Source organism: Saccopteryx bilineata, chromosome 6 (genome assembly GCF_036850765.1).
Source record: "Saccopteryx bilineata isolate mSacBil1 chromosome 6, mSacBil1_pri_phased_curated, whole genome shotgun sequence".
Lineage (NCBI taxonomy): Eukaryota > Metazoa > Chordata > Mammalia > Chiroptera > Emballonuridae > Saccopteryx > Saccopteryx bilineata.
In genome coordinates this window covers 113570978-113591617 of record NC_089495.1, presented here as the reverse complement: position 1 = coordinate 113591617, position 20640 = coordinate 113570978, and the positions used below count along the sequence as shown (strand labels likewise).

The window sequence follows — 20640 nt, the reverse complement described above, 5'->3', positions numbered from 1 at the left end:
GACCTAGACTAAGATTAAGCCTGCGCAAGGGTTTACGTGAGAAAGTGGCAGATAACAGTCTCCAATTAACTGTTGGCTGCCTGCCCATTAATTTTTTTAATCAAAACATTTAATTGTCAGTCAATTTTAATAACTTAAATTTCAAGAAAAATGACAGTTTACTTGAAATGCTTAAGGATCTATAATATTTAAAACAAAAACACATTTTTTTTTAAATGTCATCTTTTCCAACTGGCAGTGTCCCTCAGTGTTTTCTGGAATGGTCTGACAATAATCTTTAACTTCTAAATATTCGACAGTCTTTGTTAAAAAAAAAAAAAGTTGGTTTTATCAACAGTCCAATTAAATGCTGGCATTTGGAACCTGTGTGGCTCAGGGATCTTATCACACTAGAATCAAACCGCAGCAATTGCAGACCTCTGCAACTGGGAAGCAGATAACAGAAACTGTCCTGCCGGAGGCACAATAGTCTAACGTGATTAGAAATCAGGCAAACTCGAGCTTCTCTGGAGCTGCACTCCCCCACAGGCTGAATTATAGCTCTCCTACCAGTCCCACGGCGCTGAATGATGTCATGGGATCTGCAGTTCAGCTAGATGAAAGGGATAAGGCAGAAGCCGCTGGCACTAGGCAGCTCCCAGCACACAATCCACAACACAGCTTTGGGAACTGAAAAGGCTACGGTACGGATCCAGCCACTCAGCCCAGGCTCCAAGCTCTTGAGAACCACCGGCTTTGCCTTCTTGCCAAAAAAAAAGGGGGGTTGGGGGGGGGAGAGGAGGACAACAACGTGATCCATGTTAAACAAAAGAATTTGCGGACTAAGAGGCGGGAGGATGACTTACCTGCTGAAAGTGAACTTTCTTGATATCCCTGCTTATATATAAACTTAGCCCTGCCTTTGATGTTCTGCAACTGATCACCGATCAGATTACCGCATTTCATCTCCCTGCTCCCTGCCTTTGATCTGCATGGTTAATTTTATTTTCCTGGATTTGAAGTTTCGTCTAGGCTTGTGCTGACACACAGTTTTGGGAAGGTGGAAGCATTTGGCACAGCAGCGCTGCCAACGAGAAACTCAGTTGCCTGGAGGGTGAGTACTGGAAAGAGTTCAGCACTTTGCAGGTACATTTTACATGTTGTTGTGAGCTTTCACTTCGCTTCTCCTATGTGTTCTAAGAAAAAGATGGCTTTACTCAATTAAAAACAAGCGTTTTTATATTTGACTGCTACATTATACTCGATATCTGTATCAGAGTAATTATGATTCTGGATGCCATGTTAGTAGTTTGTACAAAAGGGATTGCAATCTGTCATGCAAATTTTACTTGGGAATGAGTTGTTCAAACAGGACAAGCAAAGACGAGTGCTAACTTTAGCACACAGCCCATGCTCCAGAGCCTGAGGTCTGTAAACTGTAATTGCTCTCAGTATTTACAGATTACTTTATTTAGGAAACAGTCAGTAGGACTTTACTTGTGCCGATGTTTTCTTACATAAAAGAGCACAGTGCATGTCTGGCAATATTATTTCTGTAGTTTATTTATTCTCTCACCTCCAGGATGTAAATCTATCAAATACATTTCTCTATGCACTTTGTATCTTTAAGGCATTCAAGTATGATTGAAGCTTTTTATGTGTATAACTGAAGAATTTGAAAACAGTGAGGGTGAAGTGGGGCTAGGTTTGGTTTTAAAATCCTCTAGTGCTATTCTGTAACCTCTGAAAACAGTACAAGCCTTATTTACACAAACAGTTACAAGGTCAATATTCCCAAATTAATATTTACTTTAAATGTATAGTGACAGCTGTTATAAGTTATAATTGGCCAACTGTGTATGAAAAGTATCTGAGTAAGCAACAGTTATTATGTGACAGAGTTTTTACTCATGTGTGACATAGAGTTTTCACTTTAGTTTACTCACCATGGCAAAACCAAATATATTGGTGTGTTAAATTTGAAAGTTAGCTGTTGTGGAGTTTTTTTTATTTTTGTGTCAATTAAGCAATCACGCTCCCACATACTCACACATGCAGAGTAAAATCTTTACATTGCAATTTAAAAAATGTTAATACAGTGGAGAACTAAGAGTTCCATGTTCAGGTCAGTTTATTTTAATGTTCTAGTACTAAATTTATTTGGGTAAAAAATTTAATTATCAGCACAACCAACAGTTTATTTTATGCTCTGTGAACCACAAAGAAATTACAAGTGAAAAGACCAGTCATCCTTTAGTCTGAAATTCTGATGAAACAGGAAAGGCCTAATGAGGCTCATTTCATATGTAATTAATTTTTTAGAGCCAATTAATTAAATTACCTTCAAAACTTTCCTCCTGATATTAGAAGGAGGGTAATTAGTACTGTTTGCTTAATTTTAAAACTTTGATAGCTTTTAAGTGGAGATTATTTTAAACCATACTACACTGACTATATATTTTCAATGTGTCAGTAAGAATTGAATCAAAAGACTAAACTGTTTTTTATGGTAATGCCAAGAGAGGCATTTAAGTTTTTGTTTTATTGAGAGTATAATAAAATATGTTCACAATATACTGGATTATCCATTTAGGTTGACTTTTTTTTTTTTCATTTGTTTGCCTAAAAGTTTCCCTTTAAATCACAAAAGCAGTATTAATGTTCATATTCAGATAAAATTAAGCTTTTAAAGTAGTAACTGGAGACGATGCCTAAATAAATAGTGTGCTTAGGAAATCGATCAGTTAGTTCAGATTTGGGATTTTTAAACTTTTAAATGACTGCTTTCTGTTACTAGGCTCAGGTCAACAAATGCAGGCTCTACTCATCACAAAAGGGAGAATTGGCAATTATCTGATTAATTTAGACTTTGTAGAAAACTCGCTTGGGCAAGTCAGGTCCTTGAAAATCTACTTCAGTATCTGAATTAATTCAGTTAATTGTTTACCTCTGTATCTTTGTAAGGAAATGAAACAGATTCTATTTGATTTTAAAAGAAAGATAGCTAATGCTGAATGTACAGGTACAGTCTCAAAAGGCATTTCTGAATTGCCACATGACGGTCTTGATTATGGTTTAAGTAGGTATACTCCATAGCACTTCCTCTGAACAAAAAAACCCTTGATGTTACATCCTTCAAAGCACTTTCCTAGTTATTGCTTCAATGGCGGCTTTGTTACAGCAGACAGTCCAACGCTTCAAAAGACTTTTATTTCTAGTCATGATTCTGTCACTGATTAGCTATGTGACCTTAAGAAAGTCACTTCACTACTCATTTTTCTCATATATGAAATGAAGGAATTGCTCAGATCATCCTCATGAAATAAGCAGGAAGGAAATTTTATAGCCATTTTACAGATGAGGAAACTGAGACTAGAGAAAAGTAACTTGACTATCTTCACTAAGGTCACATAGCTAGTTTTGTAAGTCCAGTGTGCTTTCTAGTTCACCATGCGTAGTCTGTTTTCCAATCACTGATAAAACAAATGCATTGGTACCCGATCAGAAGACAGTGTTAACTTGAATCATACCGACGGACATTTCCTATTGCAAAACATTTTTTTCTCATTTCCATGGTAGATATGTCTGTCAACTGGATTAGTGTGGTATTTCCCAAATGTTCTTTTTGCTTCCATATTTCTAAGCAGTCTCTAAACTCAATTACTACCACACATAATTTACCATGAATTTTAAAATAATTTTACCTCAACATTTAATATTTCAATGCAATGTGGAATTATATATATTTGTGTGCCTGTGTGTGTGTATATATACAAGTTTGGAATTATGTAAGTACATCTTTGTGTGTTTCCAAGGAATTAAAGATGTCAATGGAGTCCATGAAAAATTTAATTGTTAAGTAGAGAATGTTACTCCTCAAGGGAGATTCCCAATGGGATTTTCTGAGATTTTCAGTCTGCAAATTCAATATGGGTTTGTGTATGATATGTGTTCCATACTACATTTGTATTCCATATATAGATTCGTATATGGATTCATGATTATGTTAAGAATCCTTGAATATGTTTTCATGAACTCTTTCTGGGTCTTTTTCTTGAAAAAAATGAGTATATTTCTTGTGAATAAATTTCTGTATTGACTGTAAATTATGCACATGTACACTGCTCTCAAGGCCGAATAGCTGTTTGTTAGTCATGTCTTATTATTCTCATACAGGTTTCATATAAAGCTTTATAAATGATTAGTTAGTAATGTTCATTAATATTTGATTGGCCAATTATTAATTAATTCAGTAATATTTATTGAGTATTTGTCTACCAGGCAATCTAACAGCATTTTAAAAAATACTATCACATTTAAATGTACAATTACATTTGTCATGCCCATTATACAGATGAGGCAAGTGAGTCTCAGGGGGGTCAAATAACATGTGCAAGATCATAGGGCTAATTAAATGGCAATACTAGAGTATATCTGGGGTTTTGTTTGTTTGTTTGTTTTTGGACTAGGCAGTTAATTCTTTCTGTTATAAGCATTATATAGAGCTGAAATTTTAGTTAAAAATGTCTTCGTTTTCTTTTTTTTGATACATTTGTGAAAGCTATTAGAAATTTTTGAAAGAGTTTTCCATCAGTTGGCTTAGAACTTTAGCTATAAAGGACCTCCAGATATGATCCATTCCTTCTCTGCTTCAAGACTGAACTAAACTCAAGAAACCACATTTTGTTTGGCCAGGAATAATGAGTAATTTGGTGCACTATTAAAGAGCGATTCTTTTCAAATTTTCAGCCAAATTGAGGAGAAGGGGCAATGGAAGGATCACAGAAGGAGGCTCCCTGGTAGCAGTGCTTAATTTTTCCTCTACTGTCACAAGTCATTCAGCTTTGGCTCCAAATCTACCTACTTGTTGAAATCACCACTCAGAGTTTACCGACACCATTCACTGTGACTCAACTTTGCTCTTTAGTGGGAAGGGTAAGGTGGGGGTGTGGAGCAACTTTATCAAACCATTCCTTCCAACATAAACCTTCCTCTCTCTGAGATGAGTTCTGATAAGTACAACTTTCTCTACCTGTTAAATGTCTCCAATACCTTGGCAACCCTGTGGCCTAGCATCATGGGCCATTGCACAGCAAGCCTGTTCCTTGACTCAACCATATGCAGAAAAGTGTTACATATTTATTTGGAAGGAGAGGAGGAAAGTTAAAGACTTATTTCTTCTCTCATTAAACTCATGAAAACAGTCTAACCAACAGGGGTGTCATAAACTCACAAGGATCAGTGCAAGTGCTACAGCTTATAACAACTCTGCTCTGTAGATGTAATGAGTTTGACATTATATAAACTACATAAATAGTTCCTTGGCCTTTTCGTGCTTATGCATTGGTGGTATGGTGAAGATTATATTAGGAGCCTAGGTTTTAATTCTAGCTTTATTATTAATTTGGTGTATGACCTTGAGCCAGTCACTCAGTGTCTGGTCCCAATCCTACACTGATAGTCTATAGTGGACAGCAGTGGGAGTTGAGAATTACCTAAATTGCTGGAGCTTGCTAATTTTTTTCCTTAACTGTATTTGTCAAACTTTATTATTCTTTGGGATTCCTACTCCCATTCATTAATTCATTCAACAAATTTTTGAGTACCTACTAGGTATAGACAATGTGAACTAACAAACAAAAATCAGGATTTTCATGTAGCTTGCATTCTACTCCATTTTCCCAAAGAATAATGATTTATACTAAGAATTACTATGAAGGCAAGTAGTTTTCCATTAACTTTTCTGCCAGTGAGCTAGCTTATCACTGAAAATATTTTTCAAGAACTTTGCTACTTCAGGCCCTGGTGGTTGGCTCAGCTGTAGAGTATCTGACCAGCGTGTGGAAGTCCTGGGTTTGATTCCTGGCCAGGGCACACAGGAGAAGTGCCCAACTGCTTCTCCACCCCTCCCCCTCTATTTTCTCTCTGTCTCTCTCTTCCCCTCAGGCAGCCAAGGCTCCACTGGAGCAAAGTTGGCCCCGAGTGCTGAGGACGGCTCCATGGCCTCAGCCTCAGGCTCTGGCTTCAATGGAGCAATGTCCCATATGTGCAGAGCATCGCCCCCTGGTGGGAATGCCAGGTGGATCCCAGTCCGGTGCATGCGGGAGTCTGTCTGACTGCCTCCCCGCTTCTAACTTCCAGGGAAAAAAAATAAATGAATTAAAAAAGAAAAAGAAAAGACGTTTGCTACTTCATTAGTTCAACTTAAAAAAAAATATTCTAAAGAAATACACTTTTGTATCCACTTAGATATTGTTAAAACTAGCTTCAGAAAAAACGAACCTTAACCAACACCACTTTACAGTAAACATTTCAACCTATTAATAATAGTGTTTTAAAGAGAGAAAAATGCTTACAGCTCTAATTATAAGCTTGGTTTCATTCTGAATGAACCTAGGGATCTGACAGTTCTTCTTGTACCACCTCTGGTTCTTAACTGTGGACCTGGTTTTTCCTTCAGATACCGTTTCCCGATCATATAGAATGTACTTTCTAAGTGAGGTAAAGTGGGGAGTGTTTATTAACTTAACATGCCTCTTCCTGGAGAATTAGATTTATTTAACAGAGCACAGAGGTTCGATGCTCTTTGTCCCCACTGTCAATATCATTTCAATGCTAGGCATCATCTGCCCTATAAAAGGTAGGCTGCTGGCTAATATTTGCTGCTACTGAGTGTGCACTTACTATGTTCCAGGCACTGAGCTGAATGATCTCAATACCTTATCTTATTTTTAATAACCACCAATGAAACAACTCATTTTACAGTTGAAGAAATGGCGGTTAAATAACTTTTCCAAAGGCATGCAACCAGTGAATGGCAATTGTCATCTAAGACTAGATTATCTGATGACAAAGCCTGTGTTTGATCACAATAGGGTTTCTCTCCACAATGAGCTAACAGGCTTACTGGGAAGATTGATCACATCCACAGGGAATGATGCAAGAACTAATCAACTACATCATGTATCACTGCCTCTAAGTACAAAAGGTGGCTAGAGAAAAAAAGAACATTTGGCTAAAGTCAAAGAGGCAGTTCTTGAGCTGGCAGAATAAATTCCACTCAGAAAACATTTATTGAACATTTCTGTGAATGATACTATCAGAGACACAAGTTCGGACAAAACATGACCCTTTTCTTAAAGCAGAATCCATTTAATTCATGAGGAAGAACTCTCAGTCATAGACAGTTATGACACATGAATGTGGCAAGTGCTTTCATTCTAATAAGAAGGTCACAACCTTGGAAATACCCACGAGAGTTGTGGTTTTTAAGGTAGTCCTGAAATAATAGTCAGACAAGTATGGTATCAAAGAGGTAAGGGAAATAGGTGAGCGTAAACAAGAAATTTAGCAAAGGGAAGAGCAAGTTCAGGGCACTTTGAGGCATGGTACGCAGACCAGTTTGGCCAGAATATAAAGTGTACAATCCAGAGGGGAGAAAGATAAGGCTGAAAATGTGGTTGGAGTCCAAACCTGGAAATTTCTGACTGCTATCTCAAGGATTATAGAAGCCATTCTTTACAATGAGGAATGTTAATCATTTAATTGGACAGTGACAGTAATGACAGGCAGGAGGAAACAGGTCCACTGAACTAAGCCACAGGGAGAAAGGTTTGATGATATTCCAACCCTGTAGGGGCAATATTCAAGTGAAGGGCGGGGAGGGCATTTACTGTGGTGGAGGTGGCGGGATCAAGAGAAAAATAAGAGGTGAATGCATGAGTCTTTACAAAGGAAGGTGCGATAACTCAGCTTAACAAATTTCTGAGAATCCTATGCGCTAGCTAGGCTCTGGGATATTAAGAAAATAAGATGTGCCCTCAGGACATTGAAGTGTAGTTGGGGAAAGGAAAACAGACAAACAGATAATTTCAATATAATGACAACACATTAGGGCAGTACATATTCTGTAGTAGTACTAGGTAACAGCTCCTACGCCAAGGAAACATATACTTGCTTTGCGGTTCAAATAAGCTAGTGTACATCACTTGTAAATTGTTTGCAAGCAAGTCATTATTGTGACTTACATCTTGATCATCCCATATGTAAAGTAGACAATCTTGATTTTGACACTTGGGGTGATAATATTTTAATGTATTTTTCACAAGAAACTACTACAACACTACAATGTTCTCAGTATGGATCAGGAGATGTGCTTATCAGTAATTAATTCTATTAATTTATTCATTGACCCAACAAATATTTGTTGAGAGGCCTATATGCCTATATGGGCGTTGGGGTATATAAAACATAGGATTTGAGTCCATCCAAAGGACGTGTAGGGAAAATGAAACGAACACATAACATACGGTGGATGTTTCTTCGTCCCAAAGTCACCTGGTGTCTTGGGTTTGAATGTGTTGGTATACATATTTAGTCACCCACTGGACAGATAAAACAATAATTGCTTACAGAGCATTCTACTGCCTCAAAAGTACTTTTGTTATATACATAATTCTTTCACTCTTTCCAACAAATCTGCAAAGTGGGCACCCTTTAGTTCTGCTTCATAAATCAACAAACAAGTTCAGGAGTGTCAACACCTTATGCAAAGTACTAGTGAAGGCACGGAAGCTAGGCTCTTAGTTTTTGAGGGACCTTGGGAGCTGGTCTTAGCTTGGAGGAGGCAGAGTTGACTAGCACACTCCAACCCCCCCCCCCCCCCAAAGGGCGTTGGGTGAATGTCTGCTGGAAAAATCGATCAATGAATGAATGAGGCGGCTGTTGGTGAGCAAGGTCATCGTGATCTTGATAGACTAGAGCAAATGTGCCCCGCTATCTTCCCGGGGCCTTTGCTCATGGGCCGAAGCGGGAGCTGGGTAGAATGTGACCCGCAAGGGAAAGGCAGAAAGGTGCTGGGGATACACGTGCAGGGTAGAATCGAAGGATCCCTCCCTTCGCCAAGACAGTTACTCTAATACAGTCAAACTCTCGGTGCTCGTGGTGTTCCTCTGACACCCCCTCAAGCCCCGCGCCCCCGCCATCCCCACCCCAGGTCGCATTCACAGCTCCCACAGCCGCTGCGGGCCGGGCTGCCAGCCCCGGTCAAACGGATCAGGGACTGTGAGGGGGCGCGGCCGAGAGCCTAATGGCAGTGCGGAGGGTTCGGGTGGCGCCGTGGGCGGGGCCCTAGGTGGGCGGGCCTCCGGGGTGGGCGGGGCCCTAGGAGGCGGCAGTCGTTGCCGGGCTACCGAGAGCGCGGAGCGGGTGGTCCCAGGAAGCGACCCGCGTGCGCGCGGAGAGAGGACCCTCGGCTCCGCTCGGAACGGGTACCCTGCCTCTTCCCGAACCCGTGCGCCTCCGCGCCTCCGACTCCCGCCGGGACCTGCGGGGCGCGGGGCGGAGGGCAGAGCCTCTCAGGTGACAGAGCCTCTCAGGTGACAGGGGAGGTAAGTGTGCCCCTGACCGGGGGCTGCGCCGCGCTGCTCGGCGGTCCCCAGCCCTCATCCCTGGGGGACTGCGGCGGGTGGCGGCTCTAAGAGGTAGGTCAGCGGCCTGAGGGAGGCAGGCAGGCAGGGGCTGCTCCCGTGCAGAGTGTGTGTGTGTGTGTGTGTGAGTGTGTGTGTGTGTGTGTGTGTGTGTGTGAGGGGGCGGACTGAGCTGGGCGAGGGCGACCCCCCGGCAAGGAGTGACAGTCTGGGGCTGTCGGGGAAGGCGGCTCCCGAAACGCTGGGGCTTCGGTCGCAGCTGCTAGCGGGACGAAAGGGTGTGCACGTATCCCGGTCTCCGTGGGCGTTCGGAATGACCGGACTTAGTGTTTTTCTCCAGGGATCTTGTAAATATGGTAGAAAATCGGCTTGGAAGGCAAACATGTGTAAGTATATAAATCAGTCTGCCTGCGGTTCCAACCCGCCCTTGAGCCGTTGGTGCTCGGCCCCTGCCCGGGGCACCTCCATCCAGCCTGCGCCCGGAGCGCTGCTTGGGAGGAATCTGTGTGCAGGCCGGGACAACCAGTTATATAGCTGGGGAGGTAGGAAGAGAACATTTACGAGCTTTGTAAGTGGTTCATAAACATAGTTATTGGGTGGAAAAAGCCAGTTTCGCAAATGTAAGCATATTTCATAATATATAGTGACGATGGGGAGAGCAAGTAATATATAGATTAGAGAGAAAGGGTAGCTTTCACAGCCTCTGTCAAGGTTCTCATGCCATTTCAGGGGATAAAAATTTAGTTAATATACTCAGTGATCTGTCTTGGTGGTAAGGAACTTACATTTACCATTATAAGAAATACTGTCACTTTTTTTTTGCATTTTAATAAAAGGGCTCAATTTGCAAACAAAACCGTAAGCATTGTTCAATATTTCTTTAATTGAAACAATTTAACTCAAAATATTTATGAAGTGGTGGTTTTGACTCCAATGACAGTTTTCTTTTATGTAAACAGTGAAAGAGTTGTTGTTAAATGTGTCTCATGCAAACAGAAGAATTTGTTTTAATATGTTGTTTTTTCATGATCAAATACTTTATGCCAGAGAGGAAATTATGGTGCATTAGTTCAGAATTTACTCAATATGTTTCTTGTTGTGCAGTTTCATCTTAGGCGTTTTTGCTGATGCTACTTTAAATGTTGTTAAAAATATATTTTATTTCAAGCACTGATTTAAAGATTTGTAACTAGAGGGGTTGAGAATTGAGTCCTAGTGTGGAAGAGAGTTTTTGACATTATTATTCACAGAGATGTGGGTACATAAAAATAAATTTTCTTTGCATGATACTTACCAAGATGTTCTGAAAATAATTCAAAACACAGAGACTCCATTTCACTTGTAAAATATTGTTTTAACATCAATGCATGGTGCGTTATCATGAGCTCTATAAGTTCTTTACTTTTTAACCCATGAAGATATCTTTTGTCATTTTACTTTATTACAGAGACCACATGGTTTTAGTGACTTTAGAATTTTTTTTTTCCTGTACCAAGTGCTAACTCTGGGATGTTGTATTATTTTCTGGGACATTCATGGAAATTATTTGTTTCTTTGATGGGAATGCCTTTTGACTCAGTCCAGGCTGGATCTTGAATGTGAAGTTAATGTTATGTGAAGGTTTTTTATGAACTTGAAATTGCAATGAAAACCGTCTTTTCTATCCAGAAGACTGGATGGGAAGAGCATTGAGAATGTAGTGGTTGCGTGCTGTGGTAAACATACTGCTTTAATTTACTAGTTATAGCTCTAATATATGAATCTAGTGAGATACTCTGAAATGTAAGTGAGGAATTCTGCTAACATTCATTTGATTCTCCTTTTTCACACATTTCAATCTCTGAACCCACGCTTAACCCAATCCCCTGTGACTATTCAGTCCTACCATTCAGAAATTAACACAACACCAATGAAAAACTGCAGACATTTTAATACAGGAAAAACCAAGTCCTTTTAAATCTGATGAATCAATGTGTAAAATCAAGCATTTAAATTCTGGAGAAGGCCAACAATTTCTGTGTTGAGTTCAGATTGAATAAGAATTCCCACTTTTAATAAATGTACATCAGATAAATAGACATCTACTTTTATGTGGTAGGAGAAGCAGAAACAGTTAAACAGTTAACTGTCTCATGGCAGCTAATTATAAAATGGTCATAGCCTTTTTAAAGTAACCTATTTGAAGGAAAAGAACAGTAAAGCAGTATAAGCATAATTTCTTTTCTTGATTTACTGGTTGAGCATTGAGTTCATTCATTGTATTTTATCTGTCTAAAATGTTTACTTTTAGAAGTAGGATGTTTAAACAGTATTGGGTTCTCTTCTAGTCCATACATAAGAGCATATGTACCATTTAAACCAAAGTTTTAAAGCCTGGGTTTTTAAAAGAGAAAAACCACCTCTTAACAATTATATATGACAAAGGAACTTGTACATCTGAAAAATAAAATGTTATTTAGCTACTCTTGAGTTGGCTTGGCCGGGTCTAATATGAGTAAATCCTAAAAGAATGGGGGCTACTTATACTGGAGAAGAACACTACAAATGTTTTAGGGAGTGGTTTGGAATCTATCCAGACTCACTTCTAAAATAAAAATTTAAACAGCTGTGTTTTAGAAATGGTTATGCATAATTCTCTTAGAATAGACTGTGTCGATGTTTGATGTCCCCTTAGTACTTCATGCTTCAATTGTTCTATTTATAGTTTAAAATAAACATTTATGAATTTGGGGAAAAGTACCTTAGTTACAAAATGCTTGTTGATTGAACAATTTAAGAATACTGTATGACAATTATTTTCCTAAGGCAAAAATGATAGAGTCTACAACTCAGAGAAATAAAAGGAATTAGTTTCAAAAACCCTGCCCTACTTTAAGTTCTGTTAAAAAGAAATTATCACAACAGTGTGTGGTCCTCAATGTTTTTTTAACTTTGGGGGAACTGACAATGGAATATTTTAGAGCTTACCAAGTTTTTAGCATAAAATATTTCATGATTTGAGAAAGGAAATTCATTTTCATTTCCTAGCCAACAACAATATGTATTTTTTATTATAGCATACCTTTATGAGCTTCTTATGCTATAGAAAGGGCTGCCAACTCCATGATGGTGGAAGAACAATTTACAGAATATAGTGAAATTGAAGGCAAAGGTACAGAATAGCTAGAGGCTATAGGGGTTATTGTCCTATTTGGAAATAGCAGTACCCTGAATTTCTAGTTAATTTTTTATTCTCTTAGCATATGGGACTGACATTATGTCTAAGCCATTTATTATTATGCTCCACCATTAAAATGTAAAATTCTATATGTGTAGCACAGGATTTATTTTAATGCTGATTTTATAAATTGTAAGCTTGCCAGTTTAATGTTGATTAAAAAATATTTCGGCTTATTGCATATTGGAAAAATGTATGAGTTGAATATATTCATCACATAATGTTATTACAGTTTTACTAGAACTACTACCTGTTGCATACACTGCATGTTCGATAATAAATCATATAGTTTTAAAGGATGGAAAAATAAAGAAATTAATTTATTTTGAAAAAATTATCCAGGTTGTTGGAATTATTCTGAATCATATATTTGGGTCATTTATAAGATGAAAAACAAAGATCCTTCTCAGAAGGTTACTGATTTGTTAAGATTAGCGAGATAAATACCAGATGTTCCTCCTTAGGGATTGCAGTCATTATTATAGCATTACATGCAAGACATGGGGTCCTGACCTAAGGTGTATTCTATTATAGTAACTTGTACTTCAATCTCAAGTTATTTTTCACATATATTGTTTTAGTTTTTATAGCAACCCTAAGAGGTAAAAATATTATCTTAGGGAAAATATTAGGTTATTAATATTAATTAGGTTAATGTATTTATTTCATTCATTCAACATGTATGGGGTAGATTTTTGGGTGAATTGCAGTTCTAGAGAAAGATCAAATTTCTTGTCATTAAGTGCGCAAACACTAATTGCTGGTAAACTTTCTTGGCTTGGCTGGTAATAAAATGAAGGAACAGAGCCCCAGGTGACAATAGGGAATGGTGGAGACAGGAACCTGGAAAGTATATGTTTGTCTATGTACAGAACAACTGATCACTCAGCTCTAGCTCATGTTGCTTTGTCGTAGGAATTATGGTGGCCACGTTCTCTAACTTTTCAAGAAAACTATTCATTTTTAATATTAAAAACATTTAAAAAATTAAGTGCTGTGTAGACAGTGGAAAATTAATGCTGCTACTGGCAACACAAGGGCTGCAAAGAGAAAGAGGTAGTCAGACATGCTGGGTGTAGAGGTGAGTCCAGGGCGCTATGGAGGAACAGGGGAGAGGTGCTCAGGGTGGGAGACCCCAGAAGAACTTTGACAGATTGGGACGCAGGCATGGTAGATAATCACAGTGGGTTTGGACCCAGTGGTCTGCCCAGCCAGGAAGAGATGTGGCCTGGCACTGCGTCACTCCTGCAAACTGCCATCCCTGAGGCCCTGCCTCTTTGCCTGGTGAAATACCAGTGCAGGTTTTCATGGTTTGGACAAGGAAGTAGAAAAGGTGTGTATTTCAGTATTTGTTGGATTTGCCTCTTTTAGATGCTGGCCAATGAAGACACAGTCATGTTACTTATCATTTGTTAAAATGAGTGAGCTGAGGAGCTCTGTTGATAAGCAGCTCCTTTCTGTGCAGCTGAACAGAATGCTTGCCAGCTCTGAGCCTTAGACTCCAGTCTTTCCTTCTTTTTATTTATTTATTAATTTTTTTATCTTGCCTGGTTCTCCTGATATTGCCACCCTGCTGGATATTGTTGAACAGCAGATAGTAGTGAGGCAGAAATTTCATACTCCTAGAATATAGAAACACAGATATTATCAGACTTCTTAATTGCTTTCTGCACACAGTTTGCCAAAATGGTTGCTGGATATTTAGTCAATGTTGTGTAGTATGTGTATTTTGGCAAACTGAGATAACCCCCGTGGACCCATTGTACATAATGTAAATAATTTGTATGTCTCATGGTTGATAAGTATCCCCAAAGAAATAGACTACTGAAGTATAAAAAAAAGCATTTTTCTATTTGGACCAGGCCCTGAATTCCCAGAATTTAAAATCAATTTTAATAAATACCTTTTTATTGTCTTATTTTAATTTTAAATCCTAGTACTTAAGCACCTGTTATTTCATTACATTTTCCTTATTTTCATGAATGCTGAAGCATTTCTTAAGGTATTTCATTTTATTCCAAGAAATTTCAGGTTACATAGATAATATCCCACTAGCTAAATTGTTTCCTTTAAAATAAAGCCTGCTGTGTTAAAACTGTATTTTAAAGGTGGTTAAGAGATCTCACCAACTGGGAGCACCTTCAAAAGCACACCTTTGTAGGTGTCCTCCCCACTCTGATGCTGCCTCCTTTCAGGTACCTAATAACTCTTTTATTTTTGTATTTTTCCGAAGTTAGAAGCGGAAAGGCAGTCAGACAGACTCATCTGGGGCGTTGCTCCATTGCGGCCTGAGCCATTCTAGCGCCTGAGGCGGAGGCAACGAAGTTGTCCTTACCACCTGGGCCAACTTTGCTCCAGTGGAAGAGAGAGACAGAGAGGAAGGAGAGGGGAAGGGTGGAGAGGCAGATGGGCCCTTCTCCTGTGTGCCCTAACCGGGAATCGAACCCAGGACTTCCACACGCTGAGCCGATGCTCTACTACTGAGCCAACCGGCCAGGGCCCCCAATAACTCTTTAATTGGGGTGTATTGAATTAATGGATAAATCATGATTTGTATTATTTTGTTATATAGCCTTGTTTCTGTTGATCAATTTTGTTGATGTAGTCCCACTTTGCCAAATGGAAGGAGTCACTGGATGCTGCAACATAGGATACAATCAGAAGTCAACCTAGCAGAATGAATGGCCAAGAGCCCTATTTTGCTAGGAGTCAACAGGAATGAATTAGATTCTTTTCAACCTTTACTAAGACACGTGTCCTTTGACTCCAGTTTTCTCTCATTGTGTAGGGAAGATTGTCTACTTTAGAGTATGGTAGTTAGGAAGAGATTTTTTTATGAAGCTAACACAGTACTGTACTTGACATTAAAAATCCTTAGTTCAAACTTTGGATTGGTTCTTAGTCTTCAAATGCTTTCTGTGGTTTTGTATGTCTAAAGGTCTGAAACCCTCTGAGTAATGTCACACATTTGTCTAGCAGTTACAGTCTCAAAGAACTATCATGTACGTTGGATCTTTTGATCCTCAGTAGTAATATCATTCATAACAACAGCCATCATGGCTAACACTTACTTAGCACTTCTGGTTGCCAGAAACAGTTTATATATCAATGAACTCTCCTATAAGTGCTTTACAGCTGTTAAACTCACACATTCCTCATAGCCATCTCAGGAGGTAGGTACTATCACTATGCCCAATTTAGAGTTGGGGAAACTGAGACCTGGGTTAAGTAACTTGTCCAGGTTCACACAGCTAATGAGTGGTGTTCTCCTTAACAGCAGCCACAATAACAACATCAGCAACCACCATCAATTATGCCTTCATTCTGTTCTAGACACTTTATAGGCATTATCTCAGTTAATCCTCACCACATCCCTCAGAAAATGTTTTATTTTTCTCTCTGTAGCTGGGTAGTCTGAAAGTGACATTGCTAAGAAATGGGACTGAAAACTCATGTGTTCTAGTTTGCCATTTTTTCTGACAGTTCCTGATAAATCTCATGCTATTTTTACCCATGTTGGGTACACCTGTACTTGGGAGCATCCTAGTTGCTGTTAGGACAGTCTACCTAGTCTGAATTATTTCCCAGCCTCTTAGTATCAAAAACCAGCAGAAAGGAGAACTCACAGAAAACAGAAGTGACACGATTCAGTGACACAGTTTTAGTCTCTAGCTCCCAATGTAAGAAAAGTGAATTTAGATTTTAAAAAATATATTACTCTATTATTTAATGCCTTGAAGATGTAATAAGATTATATATATATGAATGTTTACATATATTAGAATGTTTATTCTATTCACCACAGAAGAATTAAGTCTGTTATGTGCAACCAACTTGTTTCCAACAATATATTCTTCCTTGTTTTGTGCTTCTTTATTCACTTGATTCCCAAGCATTCATTGAGAACCTTTATGCACTGGGGACCATGCTAGACACTGAGAATACAAAGAGGAATAAGATGTGGTTTCTGTTTTAAGGAGAACACAACATGGTGAGTAAACTGAGACACATATGAGCATAATTGCTGTGCAACATGATAGATACTGTATGTGAATGTGGAAGGGGCTATAGGGCCAAGGGGAGCAACTCTTTTCTCTGTGCTGGGTTATGGACAGCAGTCAGCAGGATAATAATTGAACCGATTCTTGTAGAGAGATTAGGAGGAAGACCCTCCAGGTCAAGGTAACAGCCTGTGTGCAAGGGCAAGGTCATAGGTACTCAGGAGAAACATGAGTATGGGGGTAGGGCTGGGCTGGATGGGCAATAAGAGGACTGACCAGTGGTGAGACTGGTAGGCCAGTGGGTGAAATTATAAAGGGCACAGGGGCCACACTAAAGAGTTTAGAAGAGAATTTGTGGGGATAAACCTACACGTAACCCCTGGAAATTTAGGCAAGGCAATGCTACTTTCATATTTTCTGTTCAGACTGTTCAATTTAACATGTGTATTGAGAGAAAATACAATTCAGCCCATGGGGAATGGATCCATTAATTTTTTTCTACCCTATCATCTAAAAAATCTCTTTAAGGTAATTTCATTCTGCTTTCCACAGTGGCTGCACCATCTACATTTACTTCAACAGTACACGAGGGTTCCCTTTTCTCCACACCCTCACCAGCACTTGTTTGTTAATTTATTGATGAGCACCATTCTGACAGGTGTAAGGTGATATTGTGGCTTTAATTTGCATTTACCTGATGATCAGTGATGCTGAGCATCTTTTCATAAGTTTATTGGCCATCTACATGTCTTTTTTGGAGAAGTGTCTATTCAAGTCTTTTGCCCATTGCTTAGTTGGATTGTTTGCTTTTTTGGTGTTGGGTTTTGTAAGTTCCTTATGAATTTTGAATATTAAACCCTTATCAGATGTATTGGCAAATATATTCTCCCATTTAGTGGGTTGTCTTTTAATTTTGTTGATGGTTTCCTTTGTTGTACAAAAACCTTTTAGTCTGATGTAGTCTTATGTGTCTCTTTTTCTGTGTGTGTGTGTGTGTGTGTGTGTGTGTATTATGTGTATGTGTCTGACATAAGGAGAGGGACAGACAGACAGGAAGGGAGAGATGAGAAGCATCAGTTCTTTGTTGCAGCACCTCAGTTGTTCATCTATTGCTTTCTCATATGTGCCTTGACCTGGGGGCTACAGCAGAGTGAGTGACTCCTTGCTCAAGCCAACAACCTTGGGCTCAAGCCAGCCACCATGGGATCATGTCTATGATCCCACGCTCAAGCCAGTGACCTCGCACTCAAGCTGGTGAGCCTGCCCTCAACAGCTTTGGGCTCAAGCCAGCCACCATGGGGTCATGTCTATGATCCCACGCTCAAGCCAATGACCCTACACTCAAGCTGGTGAGCCTGCCCTCAACTGGATGAGCCTGTGCTCAAGCTATCGACCTCGGGGTTTTGAACCTAGGTCCTCTGCATCCCAGTCCGATGCTCTGTTCACTGCACCACCACCTGGTCAGGCTGTTTTTCTTTTGTTTCCCTTGGCCAAGTGATATATCAGAGAAAATATTGCTACGAGAATGTCTGAGATTTTGCTATGTTTTGGAATATTTTATGACCTAGCAATTCTGCTTCTGGGAATATGTCCAAAGAAACCCCAAACACTAGTTTGAAAGAATATATGTGCCCCAATGTTCATTGCAGCATTATTTACATTAGCTAAGATTTGGAAGCAGCCCAAGTGCCCATCAGTAGACAAGTGCGTAAAAAACCTGCAGTACGTTTACACAATGGAATACTACTCATCTGTAAAAAAGAAGGAAATCTTACCTTTTGTGTGACAGCATGGATAGACCTGGAGAGCACTATGTTAAGTGAAATAAGCCAGTCAAAGAAAGACAAGTACCATATGATTTCATTTATATGTGGAATCTAATGAGCAAAATAAATTAACAAACAAAATAGAAACAGATTCATAGATAGAGAACAGACTGACAGTTGTCAGAGGGGGTGAGGGTTGGAGGGCTGGGAGAAAAATGTGAAGGGATTAAGCAAAAAACCACACAGAAAAGCCCCTCTTAGACACAGACAACAGTATGGCTGTTACAAGAGGGAAAGGAGTAGGGAGGTAGAAGAGGGTGAAGAGGGGGACAAAGGGTGATGCAGGGAGACTTGACTTGCTGTGGTGAGCACACGGTACAATATACAGATGATGCATTATAGAGTTATACACCTGGAACCTATATATTTTATAACCTAATGTCACCCCCAATAAATTCAGTAAAAAATTGAAAAAACTCTGTGGTACAAAAATTCATAGTACTTTATTTAATTTTCCTCTTCCTTTGGTAGGATGTGTATGGTTTTTCTCTTGTCACCTCTTTCATAAACTGTTCAAGGAGGACCATGTTACTTAGCTTTTGGCCCTAAAATTATTACACATATTTTTTTCATTATTAATGAAATAATAACAATATAAAGAATTTTTAGGAAAGAAAGGGGAGGAATTCACCCACAATGCCACAGTATGAACCTAATATTGATATTATTTTGACATAATTTTTTTGTGTGTGTGTGGCAGAGACAGAGAGAGTCAGAGAGAGGGACAGATAGGAACAGACAGACAGGAAGGGAGAGAGATGAGAAACATCAATTCTTCGTTGCGGCTCCTTAGTTGTTCATTGATTATTTCTCATATATGCCTTGACTGGGGGGCTACAGCAGACCGAGTGAACCCTTGATCGAGCCAGCGACCTTGGGCTCAAGCTGGTGAGCCTTGCTCAAACCAGATGAGCCCGCACTCAAACTGGCGACCTCGGGGTCTCGAACCTGAGTTTTCCACATCCCAGTCTAACGCTCCATCTACTGTGCCACTGCCTAGTCAGGCTTGACATAAATTAAGTATATATCAGGGGTCGGGAAACTTTTTGGCTGAGAGAGCCATGAACGCCACATATTTTAAAATGTAATTCCATGAGAGGCATATAATGACCCATGTATGTTATGCATTATCCAATAAAAATTTGGTGTTGTCCCGCAGGACAGCTGTGATTGGCTCCAGCCACCTGCAACCATGAACATGAGTGGTAGGAAATGAATGGATTGTAATACATGAGAATGTTTTATATTTTTAACATTATTATTTGTTTTATTAAAGATTTGTCTGTGAGCCAGATGCAGCCATCAAAAGAGCCACATCTGGCTTGCAAGCCATAGGTTCCCAACCCCTGAAGTATATCTTATGGAGTCAAATCATATTGCCATGACTTCTAACTTGTGCATGTCAGTAATTGCCTTTATAAGAATATGCTACAGTATTTGTCTATCTTCCTCAAGTCACTAGTACAGGGGGTCATTATTACTCCCTTGAGATCACTCTGTCCAAACTAGTTGCTCAATTATTGTATGCACCAACTCAAATCTCTTTTTTCTCAAATCTTTTGTAAATGCTTTGGTATTTATACCCTCTTTTTTCATATTAGTTTAATTCCATATAGATTTGATGTTTTATACCTTTTTAAAAATTTATTTATTTTAGTGAGAAGAGAGAGAGACAGAGAGAAAGAGAGAGAGAGAAGGGAGGGAGGAACAGGAAGCATCAACTCCCATATGTGCCTTGACCAGGAAACTGCGAGCTTTTGAACCTCAGCATTCCAGGTTGACACTTTATCCACTGTACCACCACAGGTCAGGCCTTTTTGTATTTTTCTGAAGTGAGAAGCAGGGAGGCAGAGAGACAGATTCCCGCATGCACCTGACCAGGATCCACATGGTATGCCAACCAGGGGGTGATGCTCTGCCCTTCTGGGGCATTGCTCCATTGCAACTGGAGCCATTCTAGTGCCTGAGGTGGAAGCCATGGAGCCGTCCTCAGAGCGCAGGCCAACTTTGCTCCAATGAAGCCTTGGCTGTGGGAGAGGAAGAGAGAGGTAGAGAAAAAGGAGAGGAAGAAGGGTGGAGAAGCAGATGTGTGCCCTGGCCAGTAATTGAACCCAGGACTTCCACATGCCCGGATGATGCTCTACTGCTGAGCCAACCGGCTAGGGCCTGATGTTTTATACCTTTAAAAA

General features: G+C 39.6%; 1 protein-coding gene across 2 annotated transcripts in view; it reads left to right on the top strand.

The window, feature by feature from the left end:
- The first annotated feature begins 719 nt into the window (after window positions 1-719).
- The window catches only part of TNFRSF19 (TNF receptor superfamily member 19), a 114102-nt gene continuing 94181 nt past the window's right edge, over window positions 720-20640 (top strand). Inside the window, exon 1 of one of the 2 annotated variants that reach the window (XM_066236724.1) lies at window positions 720-1093. The gene's annotated coding sequence lies outside the window, so the exon portion shown is untranslated. Of the gene's footprint in view, window positions 1094-9343; window positions 9369-20640 lie in introns of those variants that run through there. The other variant, XM_066236725.1, reaches the window with a different exon arrangement.